Source organism: Garra rufa, chromosome 13, assembly GCF_049309525.1.
Source record: "Garra rufa chromosome 13, GarRuf1.0, whole genome shotgun sequence".
In the NCBI taxonomy this organism is placed as follows: domain Eukaryota; kingdom Metazoa; phylum Chordata; class Actinopteri; order Cypriniformes; family Cyprinidae; genus Garra; species Garra rufa.
The window spans coordinates 10395558-10413821 of record NC_133373.1 but is presented as its reverse complement, the minus strand read 5'-3'; positions in this window follow the sequence as shown (position 1 = coordinate 10413821).

Sequence of the window (18264 nt, the reverse complement as noted above, 5' to 3'; positions counted from 1 at the left end):
AGCTCAACAAACTTGTTCTGCACATCAGAACTACATTCTTTGGTTTTACTTCTGATGGATGATTAAGGGAATTTGGCTTTTGTGTTCCTCATATTTATAATCCTGTGGAACAGAAAGTCATGACTGGACAATTTTATACTCCTAGCCACCCTGGTGTGCTAAAAAAAATTTCAAATATTCTTTAGAGATATTTTACTTAGACAAATTTTTAGGGGTGCCAATAATTCTGGCCAACGTGAACTAGAGAAAAACATTTATTTCATAATGAGATATCCCCCCCATTTTCCATCATTTTACTTCAATGAAAGGTTAGAATTTTGTGAATTTTTCAAATGAAAGATCTAAAGGATAAACAATACAGATTTATTTGCACAGTTACCTTTGCTCATGTTTAATAAGGGTGCCAATATTAGTGGAGGGCACTGTATAAAAATACTAATACACAAGCAAAAGTTTTCAGCAGACCCTCCAACAACGCTACCTGATGTTATTTTTTCCCACAATACAACTTGAAAAAGAAAATACTGATACGATGCTACATTGTGCGGCGTTTTGTTGTAATTTACAGTTGAAGCGCAACAGGAGAAGCAATGTAAGTCTTAACTGCTTTACTAGCGATGAGAAGATGAGAAAAGAATGGGAAGATGCCTGTGGAAGAATAAAACGTCTTAAAGACATCTCCTGATGCCCTTGAGGCTTTTAGTCGACCACCGCTACTGAAAGAGCTTACAAATGGACAAGACAAACTATGATAAATTGCAAACTATGACAAACTATGACAAATAAAGTCACAAATATGAGATATGAAGCTACAAAAAAAAAAAAAAAAATTATGAAAAATAAAACTGCTAGTATGAGAAATAAAGTTGAAATTTTGAGATATACAGTTACAATTAAGAAAAATAAAATCAAAACTGTAACAAATAAAGTCACAAATATGAGATATGAAGCTGCAATAATGAAAAAAATTATATTATGAAAAATGAAATTGCTAGTATAAAAAACAAAGTAGCAATTCTGAAGAATAAAGTTGCAATTTTGAGATATAGCTACAATTTTTTTAAATGTAATCATGAAATATGAGAAATAAAGTTACAATTCTGAAAAAAGTTGCAATTTTGAGATATAAAGTTACAATTAAGAAAAATAAAATCAAAATTGTCAAATAGTGTCACAAATATGAGATAAAAAAGCTACAATAATGAAAAAAAAAAGTTAATTATTTGTCTTGTCCATTTGTAAGCTCTTTCAGTAGCAGTGGCCGACTAAAAGCCTCAAGGGCATCAGGACTAAAGTCTTTAAGACATTTTATTCATCCACAGGCATCTTCCCATTCTTTTCTCATCTTCTTATCGCTGCTAGATGCCATCCTGGCAGGATGTAAACATGCTGACGCTTGTCATGGCAAAGGAGTTTCTCAGTGCATTGATGGTACAGCAACAGGCAGAGTCAGTAGCTCACTGAGTGCAACCATTTCAGGTCATCGAAATAATGGCACCCCCCCATAGTCAAAAATATGTATAAAATATTGTGGATTTTTTTTTTATAATTTTCTTTATTGGGTTTTCTACTACATGTCAGTAAGAGATATCATTTACATTAAATTAAGCCATTTAAAAATGGCTATTTCTCTTTAAAGCAGCTTTCTGTCTGTCAGTTTTAGTGCCACGTTAAAAAAATAGAAAAATCTAATATTATGAGATTAAAGTCATAACATTTTGAGAATAAAGTCGAAATTATGACATTAAAGTTGAAATTATGACAATAAAGTCAAAATATTTCCCGAATAAAGTCGAGATAGTCAAATTTATGAGAAAGTCAAAATTATGAGTAAACTCAAAGTGTTTCGAGAGTAAAGTCAATTTTTTAAGAATAAAGTCAAAATATTTTGAGAATAAAGACAAAATTATGAGAATTAATTCATAGCAAATGAGATTAAATTTATAATATTCTGAGAGTATATTCTTAGCTATTGCACATGCAAATGGACTTTATTCTCGTAAATTCGTAATTTCGACTTTATTCTCAAAATATTACGACTTCAATCTCATACTTCTAGATTTTTTTTATTTTTTAACGTGGCACTAAAATGCCGTCCTACAGGAGTTCACCTGTTCACCTGCTAAATCACTTTACCAAAGTTTGTACTATTGTCTCCTTATTTTGATAAATAAAATATTTTTTATCAATAAATATACTGTCATTAAAATATGTTAAAATAAAACAAATATTTTAAAATACAGAAACAAAATCATTTTAAAATGTACATTCTGAAAGCATTGAAGATCCCATAGTAATTTAATACAGATTATACAGATTGAAACAAATATTTTATTACATGATATGATTGATAGCATAGCATGTTTTTAAACATGATGGTTTCATTCAACAAGTAACTTGCTTGTAGATGATATATCATTTAGGAAAAATTAACCATGGTTTTATTGTAGTAAAAGTGTAACAACAGTTTTGATTACAATTTGTGTAACCACAGTTTTACAACAAATACCATGGTTGAACTATAGTTAGTGTAGGAAAACCATGGTTAATTTGTGATTACCATGGTTTAACTAAAGGCACTTTCACACCAGATGAACCTTTTCAAAATGTTCTAGAACAATTTGCCAGAAGTTCCCGCTTTTTGGTGTGTTTGCATCACAGAAATTAGGAATAGTTTTAGTTCTAGGAACTTCGTTTAGGAAAACTAAATTAGACTACTTCAGAGTAGGGTCTAAAACAGTTCTATTGGAACTACCAGTGACTTAAGTGTACGCATACGAAGCACGGCTAACGTTACCTGGCATTTTTTTAAAGGCGTGTAAAAATATTTACTCCAGGAACATGAAAAACAAGATAATTAAGCAATAAGGTACAAGAGGCCGTGCTGTATCGTGAATAAATCACGGCTGAAGGGCGTTGTTAGGCACGACGCGAAGCTTTTATAAAATGGTTACCACACAATAAAAATATTAAAATCAAAAATATATATTAATTTATATATATTAAGTTGTATGTTTTCATAAAGTAAAATCATTAACTGCTGCAGCTGTGTTTACGTTGCTAAGGGTGGTTGCTAAGGGGGTTCAATGATACACAAAACCGTTATCCGTATCATGAATACGACACAGCTGCTGACCAATCAGAATTGAGGAATGGAACTAACCGTTTTATAACAGCATTTAGCCACCTGTTGTCTGCAGCGTTGTGTTCTTTTCTCAGCCTTGATGGTAACACTGCCAGCTGCCATAGGAGATTTAGTCAGATTTTCGTGCTCTCTTAATCGTGTAAATTGTGTTTACATTCCATCTCCGTTGTTACGAAACCCTCGACACACAATCTCCGTTCATGCGTCCTCTATTCACGATTGTTGACGTTTGTAAATGCCGCGCATTAAGACGTCGCTGTCGGCCGCGGTCAGAGTTCCTGCTGCCGGCAAGAATGCAACCAGGAAACGGCCCGAGGCTAGTAGGCTTGGAGTTCCTATATGCGGTATAAAAGCGCCTTACAGTAAGCAAGCATGATTTTGGGGTTTTATTTGTAGTGAAATCATGGTTAATTTTCGTAAGGGATCTCACAGATATCTAAAATCCCCTATTTCCATATTATATATTAGGCGGGAAAACAGTATGTGAATAGTATGTGAGTATTATGTTTGAATTGACAGTATTCATACAGTAAAACAGTAGGAAATAAGTACCAAGATGATCTTCTAGTGATTCTGAAGTGTGCATCTGATGGACACTTTACTATCCCATGAGGCAAAGGGAGGGTTGTGGCTAGAAGGGATACGTCTACGACCGGAAACTAACAATGAAATTAATTTTTCTACCTATTAGATTGTGTTTTTTTAACGTCTACACCTACCCCAACCCTAAACTTAGCCCTTACTATAATAAAAAAACAGTATTATTGTTGTACAGTGTGATAAAATAAACGTTAGATTGATGTGCGCATGCCCAGAAGCGAATCATGTATCCCTTCTAGTCTTTACCCAAAGGGAGAGGATTTGTGAATCGCAGTGAAGCAACACAACTAACATAGGTAGGTTACACAACAATAATGACCAATGTATCAAATACATATAGAACAAACCTTACATTCTCTACAAAATAACAAAAAAACGTACCTACCTGTGATTTCGTATGCAGACAAGAGCTAAAATACACACAAGGTAACAGGAGACAGGTGAAAATAATCATGAGATAACAAGGGGAAAACTTTACAAACACATTTACCACATTGGTTTCTGCTTAAAGGCCTGAACATTTGTCCAATGTATGTTTACATGAAACATTTGTGAGATATGAACCATTACATTTGACATATTACTTTCTCTTTACTCAGTTCAGACAGGCCATGTTTGCTTTAGTCAGGCAGTCAGAAAATCATCTTGAGTGTTTTCAGGTCTGTATAAACCAACTTTAATTAAAACAAAACAAAACATGCTAACTTTAATTACAAAATAACTCTCGTCATATACAGTAATTGAGCAATGTGATCCTTATTATCTGCAGATGTTTATTTTAAAAGGAAATCTGATAAGAAAACACAATTTCCCGGCAAAATTCCTAATAAGACTCAACGTAGCCCTGTATGGCAGAAATGAGAGCAGCCAAAAGTGGGCCAATCCTGTCTTTGACAATTAAGAGGATGTTCTTTGGATTGCTTTATTATTATGTTTAAAGCCAACCGGAAATTCTGGGATATTGTTTTAATACTGTAAATCTGAGAAAATTCAATTGAGCTGCAGGATAATCCTTTAGAAATCAGAGTTTGATTAATTCCTGTGAGACCCACCTACAAATGTGCCTTCATAAGAAGAGAGAAAGAGAAAAAAAAATCCACTGTAAATGCTGCTGTGTGTGGATTAGTGTCTGGAAATGTTGCCGCCATTCATAATGGATTTACCATGAAAATTGTGCTGTGCGTCAAACACCGATAACTCATTTCCATCACCATAAATAACCCTTTTATCTTTTTTGTGGGCTTGTCAGACTTTTAAGTCCTGTGAATGTTTTTCAGGGTAGGTTTATTTCTGAAAGTTAGCTTGTGTGTGTGTATATTCACTATTACTGCAATGAATGAATTAATTAAATCAATAAAATAAAGTTCATTGAACACAATAGGGTAAGTTGTCACAATGGAACCTGCCATTAAACAGCCTATTATAGGCTTTTTAGGTTAATTTAAACATCACAAAACTGAAACAAACCATTTAAAATTACTAAAACTTAAATTAAAATAAATTATAGCTACACAGAAATATAGAAAATAATAAAATGATAAATGCACATATAAAAATTACTAAAATAAAATAAAAAAGGTACACTTCAACACAAAAATTGTGTCACTGAGCACAGAATGAAGGTACACAATTAATTTACAAAATTATAACACAATAATTTGAAAAGCTGCCTTGGCAACTAACTGAAATAAACTAGTTTAAATTGAATTATTAAAATTACTAAAGCTTAAATTAAAATTATTATTATTATTATTATTATTCATAATTATTATTTTTATTATTATTGTTATATTAAAATAGAAAAAAAAATAGAAAACAATAAAGTAATAAAATGACAAAAGCACATATCAAAATGACTAAAAAATGACCAAAAAAATGTAAACTTAAATACTTCGATATAAATCCTACAAAAATTATATCAAAAAAAAGAAAAAAAAAAGCTGTCTTGGCAGCTAAAATAAACCCGTTTAAGTTGAAGTACTAAAATTACTAAAACTGAAATTTAAATAAATTATATCTAAATAGAAATAATATGGGTAAAAGCATCTGCTAAATGTATAAATGTAAATGTAAATATAGAAAATAATAAAGTAATAAAATGACAAAAGCAAATATCAAAATGAATAAAATAAAATAAAATAAATAGTTAAACAAAAGTTAAACTTCTTACATTTGTACACAATTATAACATACAAAAATTAGAAAAACTGTCTTGGGAATTAACTGAAATAAACCAGTTTAAGTTGAAGTACTAAAATTATTAAAAAAACTGAAATTAAAGTATAATTATTATTCAGAATTATTATGACTATTATATTAAAATAGAAAAAATAAAAAAGTAGAAAGTAATAAAGCAATAAAATGACAACAGCACATACCAAAATTACTAAAATGTAAAATATGAAATAAAATGATAAAATAAAATAAAATAAAAAATGTAAACCTAAATACTTTGATATTATAAATCTTACAAAATTATATAATCTACAAAAATGTGAAAAGCTGTCTTGGCAACTGAAATAAACCAGTGTAAGTTGAAGTACTAAAACTACTAAAACTGAAATTAAAATAAATTATATCTAAATATAAATACAGAAAATAATAAAGTAATAAAACGACAAAAGCACATATCAAAATTACTAAAATAAAATAAAATAATAAAATAAAAAATAGTTAAACATAAAAGTTAAGCTTTTTTACATTTTTACAAAATTATAACATAAAGAAAATTAGAAAAGCTGTCTTGGCAACTAACTGAACTTAACCAGTTTAAGTTGAACTACTAAAATTACTAAAATTGAAATGAAAATCTCAATGAAATGAAAATTATTCAGAATTATTAATATATTAAAATAGAAAGAAATAAAGTAATAAGGTGAAAACCGCACATATAGAAATTACTAAAATCTAAAATAAAATAATAATAAAATAAAATAAAAAACATAAACATAAAAACTTCGATATTATAAATTCTACAAAATCATATCATCATACAAAAATTAGAAAAGCTTCTTGGCAACTAACTGAAATAAATTAGTTTAAGTTACTAAAATGACTAAAACTGAAACCAAAATAAATTAGAGCTAAACAGAAATATATAAAATAATAAAGTAACAAAATGACAAAAGCACATATAAAAATCAAATACTTAAATACTTTGATATAATAAATCCTACAAAATTATAATATTATACAAAAATTTTAAAAGCTGTCTTGGCGCCTAACTGAACTAAACCAGTTTAAGTTGAAGTTCTAAAATTACTAAAATTGAAATTAAAATAGAACTATTATTCAGAATTATTATTACTATTATATTAAAATAGAAAAAATAAATTAATAAAGTGACAACAGCACATATCGAAATTACTAAAATCTAAAATAAAATAAAATAAAAAAAATATAAACAAACACTTCTATAAATAAATCCTACAAAATTATAATATTGTACAAAAACTTTAAAAGCTGTCTTGGCAACTAACTGAACTAAACCAGTTTAAGTTAAAGTACTAAAATTGCTCAAATTGAAATTAAAATTGAACTATTATTCAGAATTATTATTATTATTATATTAAACTAGAAAAAACGTAATTAAGCGACAACAGCACATATCGAAATTACTAAAATCTAAAATAAAAAATAAAATAAAATAAAATAATATAATAAAATAAAAAATATAAATATAAATACTTTGATATTATAATTTCTACAAAATCATGTCATCATACAAAAATTAGAAAAGCTTCTTTGCAACTAACTGAAATAAATTAGTTTAAGTTACTAAAATTGCTAAAACTGAAACAAAAATAAATTATAGCTAAACAGAAATATATAAAATAATAAAGTAACAAAATTACAAAAGCACATATCAAAATCACTAAAACATATAAAATCAAATTAAATAAAAAAAATTAAACAAACATTTGAAAAGCTGTCTTAGCACCTGAACTAAACCAATTTAAGTTGAAGTACTAAATTTGCCAAAATTGAAATTAGAATAGAACTATTATTCAGAAGTATTATTATTATTAAATTAAAATTGAAAAAATAGAAAAATAAAGTAATAAAGTGACAACAGCACATATTAAAATTACTAAAATAAAAAAGAAAAGAAAAAATATAAACATAAATACTTTGATATTATAAATTCTACAAAATCATATCATCATACAAAAAATCGAAAAGCTTCTTGGCAACTAACTGAAATAAATTAGTTTACAATTATTACTAAAACTGAAACAAAAATAAATTATAGCTAACATAACAGAACTATATAAAAAAATAATAACAAAAATATATAAAATAATAAAGTAACAAAATGACAAAAGCACATATCAAAATCACTAAAACATAAATATAACATAAAAAAAATAAAAATGTAAACTTAAATACTTTGATATAATAAATCCTACAAAATTATAATATTATACAAAAATTTGAAAAGTCTTGGCGACTAAGTTTAAGTACTAAAATTACTAAAACTGAAATAAAAATAAATTACAGCTAAATGGAAATATTCCAAAAACCTAAACTAAAATAAAATGGAAAAAAAAAGAAACCTATATAAAAAATAAAATCTATTTTCAGATATTAATAAATACTATAATAGTTTAACACTGTGACAACTTGCCCCAACATGATATTTATTTATTTTTTAAAAGCTGTTAATTAGCCTAAAATTAGCTGAAGCTTTGAGCTAAAATATGCCATTATTTTACCGTTAACTCTTATCTGAATGTGTAGTTTTTGTAAAGCATCACTTTTGACCCTTGCATTCAACTCGACTTTTTTGATTGCTTGCACAGATGACATCCACCTTCCTTTCTCTCTTCCTTTCCTCTTTGTGCTTATTTCTGTGCATTTCTAGGTTGGATTCAGGAATGTGCTCCATTTCCCTAAAGGAAGTGGAGAGCGGAGCCCAGCCCTGTCGCCCCTCCTCACGGTGGACCGTAGAGTGAAAAGACCCTCAGAGCCCCTGGACGTCCTTCCTGCTGTGCCCGCCCTCCACGCGGCCTGATTCCCATCCCTACCACAGCAGCTTCTGGCTGGACAGCTCCTCCGTGGGCCACAGTGCTCTTCTTGTACCTGGAGTAAATCTTTAAGTATACAGTACATGTGGCCGTACGCCGGAGGACTCATAAACCTCGCCGCACAAACCAATAAAATCTTAAACTTAGAGACAGAGGATGTCATTTGGGATTTTTTCTGCTCAGCGTTGAGGCTGATTTGATCACGTCTGCATGAGTCTGGAGGTGTTTTATTTCAGGCTAAAGGTGACAGTAGGCTGATTTCAATGGTGATCACACACTGTTGGCTAGCAAGTGTACATCCCCAGGGGAAACCCATTGACTTAGTGTACAGTAGGCAAGGCATTACGGAGGCAACTGTGGTCGGGAAAATTATAACATTGGAAAAATACAATTATATTACCCTACTTTATATACTGTATATGAATATAACCTTAAATATGGCATTAGTGTTAATACAGATACAATGGGAGACTGTCTGATAATTTGTCACTAGGACTGATTTAAACGCTTAACCGCTCAACAATACTAGTTTAAATTGTTAAAAATGTACACTGCACTTTATAAAGGAATAAACAAACAAACTTTTTTTTTTATAAAAAAAATTGTTTCATATTAGATTGGATTTACAGCCATTAAAACTAAAACTATAGAAATATTTTTTCAACTTAACTATAAAACTTAATAAATAAATAAATAAATAAATAAAATCTTAAACTTAAAAAAAAAAAAAAAACTTTGAAAAAATAATAACATATTAAAAAAATTAAAAGCTGTCTTGGCAAATAACTGCAATAAATCAGTTTAAGGTCTAAGGTTTAATGAATGAATTCATTAATTAATACATTACAGCTCAATACAAATACAGAAAAAAAGTCAAAAGCACATACTAAGATAACTAATAAATAAAATAAAATAACTACATAAATTAATAGTAAAAAAAAACTTACAAAAAAGAATAGCATTACACAAAATTTAAAAAAGCTGTCTTGACAACTAACTCAAATAAATCAGTTTATGATGAAGTACTAAAATTACTTAATCTGGAAACAAATAAATAAATAGGAAAAAAATTTAAAACGACAAAAGCACATATTATTATTACTAAAAATTAAATTAAATTAAATTTCTAGCAGGTAAAAAGCTGTCAGTTTAAGATGAAGTACTGAAATTTTTAAAACTGAAATAAAAATAAATTATAGCAAAATATAAATATAGGTAAAAAAAAATAAAAAATGACAAAAGCACATATCAACATCAACAACTAAAAATAAAATAAAAATCAAACTTAAAAAATTCTAAAAATTAATAAGATTAAACAAAAATATGAAAAGTTGTCTTGCAACTAACTAAAATAAATCAGTTCAATATGAAGTACTAAAATTGCTAAATCTAAAAATGAATGAATGAATGAATAATTTAATTAATTAATACATTATAGCTTAATACAAATCTAGAAAAAAAATGTCAAAAGCACATATTAGGATTACTAATAAATAAATAATGGATAAATAGAAATATAGAAAAAAATCACAAAAGCACATATCAAGATTACTAAAAAATAAATAACATTAAATTAAAAACTAACAAAAAATATAACATTATACAAAAATTAGAAAAGCTGTCTTGGCACCTAATTGAAATAAATCAGTTTATGGTAAAGTACTAAAATTACTTATCTCGAAACAAAAAAAAACAAACAAAAAAAACAATCACATACATCAATAAATAAGTGGACGGAAAAAATTTAATTAAAAAAATACTAAAAATAAAAGAAAATTAAATGTTATTATAAATAAAAAATAAATAAATAAATAAATGAAATAACATTATACAAAAATTAGAAAAGTAACTAAAATAAATCAGTTTGAGATAATGACTAAATCTGAAAATAAATAACTAAAGAAACAAACAAACAAATAAATACATATATAAAAAATATAAAAAGCACATATCAGGAAAAACATAAAAAATTAGAAAAGCTGTCTTTGCAAAAAAATACAAAAAACAAATCAGTTTAAGATGAAGTACTAAAATTGCCAAGTCTGAAAATAAATAATTAAATCATAGCTAAAAAGAAATATAGAAAAAACGCACATCAAAATTACTAAAACACAATCAAATAAAATAATCAAATAAAATAAAACTTGAACTATGGCCTAATCCTGGTTTAAACTAAACCCTGTCTGTAAAACCAGGCCTAAAATTACTAATCTTAAAATTAAAATAAATTATAGCCAAAGAGAAATACAGGGGAAAAAAAGACAAAATCACATATCGAAATTATTAAAAACCTAAACTAAAAAAATATATATATATATATATATTTGAAATTATAAAAATAATTTACAAAAAATACTACAGTTTACAGTATATTAATAAATATTTAATTTATAAATAGTACTAAAATAAAAACTTGCCCCAACCTGAAATTTATGGGAAAAAAAAAAAAAAAACGTTTGACCCTTGCATTCAACTTTGACATCCTTGTTTGGTTGCACAGATGACATCCACCCTACTTTCTCTCTTCCTTTCCTCTTTGTGATTGTTTCTGTGCATTTCTAGGTTAGATTCAGGAATGTGCTCCATTTCCCTGTTACCTATTTAAGTTCTTTGTAAAAAACATTTGCATGACGTATTAATGACGATCATGGAAGTTACATTTAATCATCTGCAGGAGCATTTCATTGCGGCATTTGACAGCAGTCAATATTTTGTATAATCTGCCTCATACAAACAAACATACAAACTCAGGTTATTTAAGTTTCAACGTGAGGCAGGACTAATTTGGTGGCTTACTGAAGATGTCAGTGCAAAACCAGTGAGATACAATGTCGAAAACCACAACCATGCCGAGGCTCACGACAGTAAGAGTAACACAACCTCACTGGTTTTCTTCAGCACTGGCATCCTGCCTCCAGGCCTCCCGGCTCTCATCCCACAGCCAAACATGACCACAGAACCAGAACTGCTCTCAATGCCATCCCTACGATCCATCAGACCTCACAAACCTGCCCTGAACCCAACCCACTGTAACATACCCTCAATTCAATGCTGGTGCCGCCATCATTTTCCCTTATTAAACTCAATTTGATTGGTTAGTTACATTTTACTGTAATTTGTAGAGATGTTTCAGCTATACGTTGACGTTTCAAGGCTTAACGGTGGAGACTATGACAGCGCGCCACCATCAACATTAGAAACGATGATCTGCACACAGCCAAAATATGAAGTCACAGTTTTAGTCCTAGGAAAACAAGAACGCCCAGCCCTGATTGAAACATGCTGACGGTATTAAAAGCGTATTATTTCATTCCAAGACAATTCATTTGGCTTCTTTCTCAAACTTTTTATGATGGGTACTTGAGTAACAAGTAAAACACCACATAAAAATGTTCTATTTGAAACTTTAATGCAGTTTACTCATCAAACGCTAGGACAATTTTACAATTGCGGTAACAGTGTGTACCCGTATAACAAACATACATTAAGACACCAAACACACAAGTTTGGGGTTAGTAAGATTATTTATTTATTTATTTGAATTAATTCGCTTTTATTCAGCAAACATGATGCTTTTAGAAATTAATTTGCTTTTATTCAGCATTGCGTTGGTCAAAAGTCACATTAAAAACATTTATGTTACCAAAAAAGTATATTACTATAGAAGCCCATTTCCACCACTGAATAAAAAAAGAAAACAAGGTAATTGCCACTTTTTATCTAGCAATTCACAATCATGAGTTAAAAAGTCAGAATTGGGGGATGTAAACTCTAAATTTCCAATTGCGAGTTTATATCTCACAATTCTGAGGAAAAAACTCAGAATTGCGAGATACAAACATGCATTTCTGGGAAAAGTCAGAATTGAGGTTTTATTTTTCAGTTTATATCCCGCAATACTGACTTTATTTCTTTCAATTGCAAGTTATCCTGCAATTTTGTCTAAATAATTTGCAATTGGGAGTTTATATCCCGCAATTCTGACTTTATTTCTCGCAATTGTGTTATTCCGCAATTCTGTCTTAATAACTGGCAATTGCGAGTTTATATCCCACAATTCTGACTTTATATCTTACAATTGTGAGTTATCTTGCAATTCAGATTTTTTTTCTCGTAATTCTGTCTTAAAAACTTGCAACCACAAGTTTATATCCCAAATTTCTGACTTTATTTCTTGCAATTGAGAGTTATCCTGCAATTCTGACTTTATTTCTCACAATTCTGTCTTATCACGCAATTCTGACTTTTTTCTCGCAATTCTGTCTTAAAAACTTGCAACTGTGAGTTTATATCCCGAATTTCTGACTTTATTTATCGCAATTGCGAGTTGTCCCATAATTCTGTCTTAATAACTCGCAATTGTGTTTATATTCTGCAATTCTGACTTTTTCTCGCAATTCTGTCTTAATAACTTGTAATTGTGAGTTCATATCCCACAATTCTGACTTTATTTCTCGCAATTGTGAGATATCCCACAATTCTGTCTTAATAACTCGCAATTGTGTTTATATCCTGCAACTAGGACTTTCCCCCCGCAATTCTGTTTTAATAACTTGCAACTGCAAGTTTATATCCTAAATTTCTGACTTTATTTCTCGCAATTGTGAGTTTATATCCCACAATTTTGACTTTATTTCTCATAATTCTGAGTTTATATCCTGCAACTCTGACTTTATTTCTTGCAATTGTGGGTTTGTAACCCGCAATTCTGACTTTATTTCTCACAATTTTGAGTTATCCCACAATTCTGTCTTAATAACACGCAATTGTGATTATATCTCGCTATTCTGACTTTTTCCCCCACAATTCTGTCTTAATAACTCGCGATTGTGAGTTTATATCCCGCAATTTTGTCTTGATAACTCGCAATTGTGTTTATATCCTGCAACTAGGACTTTTCCCCCCCGCAATTCTGTTTTAATAACTTGCAACTGCAAGTTTATATCCTAAATTTCTGACTTTATTTCTCGCAATTGTGAGTTTAAATCCCACAATTTTGACTTTATTTCTCATAATTCTGAGTTTATATCCTGCAACTCTGACTTTATTTCTTGCAATTGTGGGTTTGTAACCCGCAAATCTGACTTTATTTCTCACAATTTTGAGTTATCCCGCAATTCTGTCTTAATAACTCGCAATTGTGATTATATCCCGCTATTCTGACTTTTTCCCCCACAATTCTGTCTTAATAACTCGCAATTGTGATTATATCCCGCTATTCTGACTTTTTCCCCCACAATTCTGTCTTAATAACTCGCAATTGTGATTATATCCCGCTATTCTGACTTTTTTCCCCACAATTCTGTCTTAATAACTCGCAATTGTGAGTTTATATCCCACAATTATGAATTTCTTTTTCACAATTCTGAGTTATCACGCAATTCTGACTTTTTATCGCAATTCTGTCTTGCAGAAATTTGCAATTGCAAGTTTATATCCCAAATTTCTGACTTTATTTCTCGCAATTGTCCCATAATTCTGACTGGATAACTCACAATTGTGAGTTTATATCCCGCAATTCTGTCTTGATAACTCGCAATTGCGAGTTTATATCCCACAATTCTGACTTTATTTCTCACAATTCTGAGTTATGAGTTTTTTAGCAATTCTTAGTCTTAAAAACTTGCAACTGCGAGGTTATATCCCAAATGTTTTACTTTATTTCTTGCAATTGCAAAGTTATTCCACAATTTTGTCTTAACAACTCGCAATTCTGACTTTATTTCTCGCAATTCTGAGTTATCACACAATTCTGACTTTTTTCCTGCAGTTGTCTTAACTTGCAATTGTGAGTTTATATCCCACAATTCTTACTTTATTTCTCACAATTCTGTCTTAAAAACATGCAACTGTAAGTTTATTTACCCGAATTTCTGACTTTATTTCTCGCAATTGCGAGTTATCCCACAATTATGTCTTAATAACTTGCAATTGTGTTTATATTCTGCAATTCTTAATTTTTTTCCCCGCAACTCTGTCTTAATAACTCGCAATTGTGAGTTTATATCCCACAATTCTTACTTTATTTCTCACAATTCTGAGTTTATATCCTGCAACTCTGACTTTATTTCTTGCAATTTGTATTATCTTGCAATGCTGTCTTAAAAACTTGCAACTGCGAGTTTATATCCCGAATTTCTGACTTTATTTCTTGCAATTGTGGGTTTATATCCCGCAATTCTGACTTTATTTCTCACAATTTTGAGTTATTCTGCAATTCTGTCTTAATAACCTGCAATTGTGCTTATATCCCGCTGTTCTGACTTTTTTCCCCACAATTCTGTCTTAATAACTTGCAATTGTGAGTTTATATCCCACAATTATGATATTATTTCTCATAATTCTGAGTTATCACGCAATTCTGTCTCGCAACAATTTGCAATTGCAAGTTTATATCCCAAATTTCTGACTTTATTTCTCGCAATTGTCCCGTAATTCTGTTTTAATAATTCGGAATTGTGAGTTTATATCCTGCAATTCTGACTTTATTTCTCGCAATTGCGCTTTATCCTGCAATTCTGTCTTGATAACTCGCAATTGCGAGTTTATATCCCACAATTCTGACTTTATTTCTGTTTAATTCTTATCTTGAAATTCTGACTTTTTTCTTGCAATTGTCTTAAAAACTTGCAACTGCGAGTTTATATCCTGCAATTCTGACTTTATTTCTCGCAATCGCGCTTTATCCCACAATTCTGACTTTATTTCTGTTTAATTCTTATCTTGCAATTCTGACTTTTTTCTTGCAATTATCTTAAAAGCTTGCAACGGCGAATTTATATGCTGCAATTCTGACTTTATTTCTCGCAACTGCAAGTTATCAACACAATTCAGAATTTTTTGTCTCACAATTGTCTTAACTCACAATTGTGAGTTTATATCCCGCAATTCTGTCTTGATAACTCGCAATTGCGAGTTTATATCCCACAATTTTGACTTTATTTCTCACAATTCTGAGTTGAGTTTTTTAGCAATTCTTAGTCTTAAAAACTTGCAACTGCGAGGTTATATCCCAAATGTTTTACTTTATTTCTTGCAATTGCAAAGTTATTCCACAATTTTGTCTTAACAACTCGCAATTCTGACTTTATTTCTCGCAATTCTGAGTTATCACACAAGTCTGACTTTTTTCCTGCAATTGTCTTAACTTGCAATTGTGAGTTTATGTCCCACAATTCTGACTTTATTTCTCACAATTCTGAGTTTATATCCTGCAACTCTGACTTTATTTCTTGCAATTTGTATTACCTTGCAAAGCTGTCTTAAAAACTTGCAACTGCGAGTTTATATCCCGAATTTCTGACTTTATTTCTTGCAATTGTGGGTTTATATCCCGCAATTCTGACTTTATTTCTCACAATTTTGAGTTATTCTGCAATTCTGTCTTAATAACTCGCAATTGTGTTTATATCCCACTATTCTGACTTGACTTTTTTTTCCCACAATTCTGTCTTAATAACTTGCAATTGTGAGTTTATATCCCACAATTATGATATTTCTCACAATTCTGAGTTATCACGCAATTCTGTCTTGCAGAAATTTGCAATTGCAAGTTTATATCCCAAATTTCTGACTTTATTTCTCGCAATTGTCCAGTAATTCTGTCTTAATAATTCGGAATTGTGAGTTTATATCCTGCAATTCTGACTTTATTTCTCGCAATTGCGCTTTATCCCGCAATTCTGTCTTGATAACTCGCAATTGCGAGTTTATATCCCACAATTCTGACTTTATTTCTGTTTAATTCTTATCTTGCAATCCTGACTTTTTTCTTGCAATTGTCTTAAAAACTTGCAACTGCGAGTTTATATCCTGCAATTCTGACTTTATTACTCGCAATCGCGCTTTATCCCACAATTCTGACTTTATTTCTGTTTAATTCTTATCTTGCAATTCTGACTTTATTTCTGTTTAATTCTTATCTTGCAATTCTGACTTTTTTCTTGCAATTATCTTAAAAGCTTGCAACGGCGAGTTTATATGCTGCAATTCTGACTTTATTTCTCAAAATTGCAAGTTATCCCACAATTTTGTCTTTATTTCTCGCAACTGCAAGTTATCAACACAATTCAGAATTTTTTGTCTCGCAATTGTCTTAACTCATAATTGTGAGTTTATATCCCGCAATTCTGTCTTGATAACTCGCAATTGCGAGTTTATATCCCACAATTCTGACTTTATTTCTCACAATTCTGAGTTATGAGTTTTTTAGCAATTCTTAGTCTTAAAAACTTGCAACTGCGAGGTTATATCCCAAATGTTTTACTTTATTTCTTGCAATTGCAAAGTTATTCCACAATTTTGTCTTTTTTCCTGCAATTGTCTTAACTTGCAATTGTGAGTTTATGTCCCACAATTCTTACTTTATTTCTCACAAAATTGAGAGTTATCCTGAAATTCTGTCTTAATAACTCACAATTGTGAGTTTATAACCCACAATTCTGACTTTATTTCTCACAATTCTGAGTTCTGAGTTTTTTTTATAGCAATTCGGTCTTAAAAACTTGCAACTGCGAGGTTATATCCCAAATGTTTTACTTTATTTCTTGCAATTGCAAAGTTACTCCACAATTTTATCTTAACAACTCGCAATTCTGACTTTATTTCTCGCAATTCTGAGTTATCACACAATTCTGACTTTTTTCCTGCAATTGTCTTAACTTGCAATTGTGAGTTTATATCCTACAATTCTTACTTTATTTCTCACAATTCCGTCGTAATAACTCGCAATTTTGAGATTATCTCCAAAAATTCTGACATTTTTCTCGTAATTCTGTCTTAAAAACTTGCAACTGTGATTTTATATCCCGAATTTCTGACTTTATTTCTTGCAATTGCGAGTTATCCCACAATTCTGTCTTAATAAATTGCAATTGTGTTTATTTCGCACAATTCTGAGTTTATATCCTGCAACTCTGACTTTATTTCGCACAATTGTGTTATATTGCAATTCTGTTTTAAAAACTTGCAAAATTCTGTTTTAATAATTCGGAATTGTGAGTTTATATCCTGCAATTCTGACTTTATTTCTCGCAATCGCGCTTTATCCCACAATTCTGACTTTATTTCTGTTTAATTCTTATCTTGCAATTCTGACTTTTTTCTTGCAATTATCTTAAAAGCTTGCAACGGCGAGTTTATATCCTGCAATTCTGACTTTATTTCTCAAAATTGCAAGTTATCCCACAATTTTGTCTTTATTTCTCACAACTGCAAGTTATCAACACAATTCAGAATTTTTTGTCTCGCAATTGTTTTAACTCACAATTGTGAGTTTATATCTCGCAATTCTGACTTTATTTCTTGCAGTTGGGTTATCACGCAATTTTGAAAATTTTCTCTTAATTTTCAAGTTTTTCTGCAATCCTGCAGTTATCCTGCAACTTTATTTCTCGCACTTGCAAGTTCATATCCTGCAATTCTGACTTTTTTTCTCACAATTGTGTCTTAACTCACAGTTGTGAGTTTGTATCACATAATTCTGTGAAAAAA